The 6,231-nt window shown below is 43.4% G+C and overlaps 1 non-coding gene across 1 annotated transcript; it reads left to right on the top strand.

Annotated features, from left to right (window-relative positions):
- Window positions 1–3,065: 3,065 nt before the first annotated feature.
- On the top strand, window positions 3,066–3,137 carry Trnac-gca (transfer RNA cysteine (anticodon GCA)). Its single transcript has one exon. It is a non-coding gene; the product is annotated as a tRNA-Cys (tRNA).
- Window positions 3,138–6,231: the final 3,094 nt, after the last annotated feature.

The following is a 6,231-nucleotide window of genomic DNA, read 5'->3' as shown; positions in this document are numbered from 1 at the left end:
CCCCTTGCCGCTCCCTACATTCTATGGAACACTCCATACATATTATGAGAGGAAACAATAGTGTTTTTGCTCCTAATTACCAAGACTCGTTCCCAGTGACCTCGCACTAAAATATGCCACGGGACGAATGTTCTTTGTTCGGTGACGTCACGGTGGAGGAGGCGACTTGTAGCTCCGCTGATGCCTTCCCTTTCCTGGCAAACATGTCCGCGTGTTTGTGTGCGTTAATGTGTATGTTTGTGTGTGTGTGTGTGTGTGTGTGTGTGTGTGTGTGTGTGTGTGTAGCCAGAAAATTAAGAAGATTAATGGGAAAAATATTAACAAAATACACAACGACAACCATGTAAAAGATGAAAAGGTAGATACGATCAGTGAGATTCAAGCATAAAGACAGACAGACATATAGGCAGATAGTCGCATAACAATTAGAAGATACATGGAGCGCAAACCACCGCCAAGGACAATACAGGAACTTTGACCATACAGAGCATGTAGCAATCACATACAATTATTAAGGGACGCACCCAACTATACCTTTACCGTACACCAAAGAATACATATAAACGCCATATTGGCCAAAAGTTTCTTTTTTAATTATTTTCATAATTTTTCAGTCTTTTTTTGTATCCCCCCATCCACCTGATGTAGAAGACCCTTAGTGGAACCCATTGGAAGTACTTCATGATCTAATCTCTAATCACAATTTTTTTTTCTTTTTTTACATATGGCCGCCCTAAGTCATTGGTTCATTCAGTTTTTGCTATTCGTTCGTCATAATTCAGCAATGTGTTTATTGAAATTATCCCAAAATTTAGCTGGGTTCATCCTTGCCGATGCTACTCCTTCAGGAAGGAAAATTAAACAGTTTTCGCATAATCCTATTTACATACAAAGACAAACAATCAAGTATTACCGAAAACATGACTTCCTCCCCGTTAACGGAAGCAACAAACCAATGGGCAAATATATATGATTTAAATATAGGTACATAGACATACACACATACACACGCACAAAAAATTCATTCATAAATCTAAACGTGCGTACATACATACACACATACATATATACATACATACATACATACATACATACATACCTGCATACATAAGGACGTACATATATGCATACAAATAAAGGCAGACGGACAGGTAGTAAAGATGGACAGTGACAGGGGTTAGGTGTCTGGGCCCGTGCTATCATTCTGAGGGATGGAAGGATGGCTGGAAGGAAGGAAGGAAGGAAGGAAGGAAGGAAGGAAAGAGGGATGGAAAAAAGGGAAGAGAATAGGAAGGAAGGGAGGAAGAAGTGAGTAAGTGAGGGAGGGAGGGAAGGAGGGAGAAGGAAGAAAGAAAGAAAGAAGGAAGGAAAGAAGGAAAGAGAAGGAAAAGGAAGGAAGCAGAGAAGGAAAAGGGAGGGAAGAAAGGGAAGAGAAAAGGAAAACGAAGCAAGGACGGAAGGAAGGAAGGGAAGAGGGAACAAAGGGAAGCGTAGAAAAGAAGGAATGAAGGACAGAAAGAACGGCAGGGCAAAGAGAAGGAAAAGGAAGGAAGGAGAACAGGGCGGACAGAGGATAGGAAAAATGAAAGTAAAGACGGAGAATAGAAAGATGGGGAGAACGGAGAACGAAGGAACGGGAAAAGGACAGAAAAAATAATGAAAGAGGGAAAAGAAAAAGGATACGAGACAGGAAAGTTGGTTATTGCCGCGCCAGCGAGGAGGAACAACACGAGACACCGCCGGCGCGAGGTCGATAGGCGGCGTAAAGAACTTCCTTATAAAAATATTCCGACACTTTTAATTCATTCACGTCCAAAGTAGGTTTCATACTTTTAGGGTTTACTTTATAATTATTTTTTTCTTTAACTATTCAGGACATTAAGGCTAAGGAGATACTTTTCACATTTATTTATTTTCGGTGGGGGAGCACAGAGCTATGTAGATAAAGAGAGAGAATGTGAGTCTTTGAAGAAATTTGAGACCCATAACATATAAAGTACTGTATCGCGGAAACTACATAGCTACGAAACATATAAAAAAAAATGTAGATGGATACATATAGACAAATAGACATAAATAAAGATACAGATAGATAGAAATGTATATACACACATTATATATATTCACATAGATATAGATATAAAAAGATAGACAGACAGAAACAGAAAAGCAGACAAAGAGGAATACTGAATCAGGGAGAATAAACAAGTCAACAAACAACTCAGAAAAGCAGACAAAGAGGAATACTGAATCAGGGAGAATAAACAACAGTCAACAAACAACTATCTATTTTTCCGCATAAGTTGAATGAAAATCGATCTGGGCGTCCATTACCCTTTTACAATACTACTGACACACACACACACACACACACACACACACACACACACGCGCGCACACACAACCACCCCTGCCCTCTCGTCCCCCCCCTCCCGACCCCTTCTCCCATCCGTTCACTGAGTAGGAAAACTTGGTAGCAAGGAGTATAAGATCTAATCAGACAACATCCATCGCTCTGCCACAACGTCAACGATATCCCGAGGACCATGTGTGTAAAGGAGACTCGGGAGGTTCTGAGAAGGAGGTGAATGGACGCGATAACTATCATACACACACACTCCTTCTCCTCCTCCTCCTCGCTAGTCTTCCCACACAAGCAAAATAACTTCTAGAAACTTCCAGAAACTAAATAAAAAACAACGGACGGCGAGAGACCAAGGGGATTAATGATGTTGACAAAGAGGAACAAATATGTTTTCCAACCTTTGAACTCTGACTCGTCATCTCCGCCTAACGAAGGTGATCCACTTGTGTGTGTGTGTGTGTGTGTGTGTGTGTGTGTGTGAGAGAGAGAGAGAGAGAGAGAGAGAGAGAGAGAGAGAGAGAGATAAATATATGTGTGTGTGTGTGTGTGTGTGTGTGTGTGTGTGTGTGTGTGTGTGTGTGTGTGTGTGTGTGTGTAAACATTCATATAACATACATACAAGCACTATTTATCACAAACATTACAGCAGAGTGAGCGTTAATCATGTTCTTCATAAGCCAAGTCCATAATACTATCACCAGGGGGTGTAGCTCAGTGGTAGAGCATTCGACTGCAGATCGAGAGGTCCCCGGTTCAAACCCGGGCGCCCCCTCGATTTTTAGTTGGACTTATTCCTATTTTATTTTGCTTATAAGGTGACCGTGAGTCTGTTAACGATGGTCTGCGGTTGTTATTACCCTTCAAGCGATCACCACAAGCACCAACTAACGGGTCTCCGCGAGTCACCGGTCTAGGGACTATTACGCCTTCATTCAACTGAGTCACTGGTGAGGATATACTACTCCCTCGATACACCTCCTTGTTGACAATATAACTGTAATTCAAGCACACATATACATGCGAAGAATAGTCGAGGATAACGTACTGTGATTTACGACAGAAAGACACTCGTTGACATGGTTTTGTTATGGGACAATTTAATGTCAATCTTATATTTTTTCCCCCAACTAATACTTATCACAAACGGCTAAGCACATACAAGCGGAATAACAGTAGATAAGTGTGAGATGTGTAACAGGAAGAGAGAGAGAGAGAGAGGAGTCGCCAAGAAACCTGGATTAGGAAACAGACAGAGCTTGGAGCCGTTCCAGTGACGATTAGGAGTAAGAAATGGACTTGAGTACGTCATGCCATGCGTATATCTGATAACATACGGAAGGCTAGAGTAACAAAGTGGCAAGCAAAGGAATTATATAAGGAACTCATGGTACAGAGATAACCAGGTGACGCGATTAAATTATAACATTTGCAAAACAGGACAGCGAACACTAACATCAGACAGAGGGGTGCATGGAGAACACTGTGATAGTGAATGTCCTGCAGTGTACCATTAATAACTGATGATGAAGGTGAGGATGATGATGATGATGTTGATGTTGATTCAGAAAGGCAGTATAAGCAGGGAAGAGGCTGAAGTATAAAGTCTGCATGGGTTAGGATCTCTTTGGGGAGGGATGTTGTGTGTCCCAGCGTCCAACATGGATCGTGTGTGCACCGGTGATGTTATCAGGACGCCGCTGGAGCTTGTTTGGGCACTGCTACCCGTGACATCATAGCCATTTGTATTTAATATATGGAGGGTCTGAATACGGGGACGGGAGGGCGTGAAGAGTGTGAGGCGATGGCTGTGTGATAATATAAAATACTTCGTGCCTTGTGGACTGTGATGGCTTACGGCTCATTGGAAAGGTTGTGGATCCATAATGCAATGCGACTTCCCTACTTCATGTTGCCTTCGCCTTCTTTTGCATAGTTACTCTTCTTTGGATCAGTATTACGCTGGTTTTCACATATTTTCCGAGAGCATTCAGTAACCAGCGCGCCTGTGATCCATTTAGGTCTCTCTCTCTCTCTCTCTCTCTCTCTCTCTCTCTCTACCTACCTACCTACCTACCCCCTCTCTACCTCTCTACCTCCCCCTTTTTACCTCTGTACTTCCTCTTCTCTACCTCTCTACCTCCCCCTCTTTACCTCTTTACCCCCCTTCTCTACCTCTCCATCTTCCCCTCTCTACCTCTCTACTATCCCTCTCTCTACCTCTCTACCCCTCTACCTCCCCCCTTCTCCCCCTCATAACACCAACGGGGGTCGTGGGGTGCAGTGTTAGAGCCACCGAGGGAAATCTAGCGACGGCCTCACCCCCGGGGGAACGCGGCGTCCCAACATTAATCATGAGACCTTCCAGCCGCGACGAGAATCAACAGAAAAATAAGTCGCCCAGGAGTGTCATCGCGGGGTTTTCGTCATCACCTGAAAGCGATCCGTCCCCTCGCCCCCTCGCCCCTCCCCCTCATTTTTTTTTATGAGCGTTTCTCCAGGTAAACTTTCATTTTTACTTTTTTTTCAGTTTTACCTGCTTCTGTTTTCAGCTATTCCAGGTATCATATGTATTTTTGGGGGGGTTGCTGAAACGTCTCCACTCAAACTTATCTATACTAGACACATCAACGGGTTAATCAAATCTAAAATAATAAAAGTAATACTACTACTATATATGAAGATGATGATGATGATGATGATAATAAGAAATGCCAATGAAAATGAAACTACACGCCACCAAAATCAACGAGAAGAAGAAGCAGAAGAAGAAGAAAAAGAAGAAGAAAATGAAAACAAAAAGGAAGAACAACAACAACAACAGAGAAGATGGCGCCACTATAAACACTTGCCTGCGCCATAACGAGCTGGGGCCGACTACCATCCAGGCCCCTCAAGAAAGCCTACTGGCGCTATAGGCGTACACGTATATAAAAAAAAAAACGAGAAAAAGAAAAAACAACAACGAAACAACAAGGAAGAACAGGAGGGAGAAGAGGGGTAGAAGGACGCAAGGGGGGAGAAAGAAAAACCCAGAGGGACAGCCGAGCCCTCTTCATGACGTGTTTTATGAGTTCCTTGTCGTGACACAGCCGCCTCGGGACTCTGCAGCCGCCGAGGAGTGTGGGGACAGTATACGTTCGCTTGATTTCTGACATCTGAAAGTGAGAATCGCCTTACACCCACACCCTCCCACGACACAACACAGCACAATCTCTCTCTGCCTGTCTCTCTCTCTCTCTCTCTCTCTCTCTCTCTCTCTCTCTCTCTCTCTCTCTCTCTCTCTCTCTCTCTCTCTCTCTCTCTCTCTCTCTCTCTCTCTCTCTCTCTCTCTCTCTCTCTCTCTCTCTCTCTCTCTCTCTCTCTCTCTCTCTCTCTCTCTCTCTCTCTCTCTCTCTCTCTCTCTCCTGTTCTGTTATCTCCACGTCTCTTATCCTTTCTTCCTGTCTTTTCTGTACCTCAATTACTTCCTGCTTGATTATAATTATATGAGTTTTAGTTCTCTTTTTTAATGCTAGGTAAGGCATGTGTGTGTGTGGGGGGGGGGGGGGGGGGGTGTGTGTGTGTGTGTGTGTGTGTGTGTGTGTGTGTGTGTGTGTGTGTGTTTCTCATTGTATCTGTTCCTTATCTTTCTCCTTTACCTCCTTTTTTTTTCAGCCTCTATTGTGTCTCCTTGTATTCTCTCTCACTCTTCCCTTTATCTTCTACCCATGAGTTATTTTTTGGCTTTTTCCCCCTCCTCCTCCTCTTCTTTCCTCTTTCTTTTTTAATGTCTCTTTCTTTTATTTCTTTTACTCCTCCTCCTCCTATCAACTTAAATCTTCTCTTCCGGATTCCTCCTCCTCCTCCTCCTCCTCCTCCTCCTCGTC

The sequence above is a fragment of the Eriocheir sinensis genome, chromosome 3, assembly GCF_024679095.1.
Source record: "Eriocheir sinensis breed Jianghai 21 chromosome 3, ASM2467909v1, whole genome shotgun sequence".
In the NCBI taxonomy this organism is placed as follows: Eukaryota; Metazoa; Arthropoda; class Malacostraca; order Decapoda; family Varunidae; genus Eriocheir; species Eriocheir sinensis.
The sequence above is the reverse complement of the archived record's forward strand: the minus strand, read 5'-3'. Positions and strand labels throughout refer to the sequence as shown.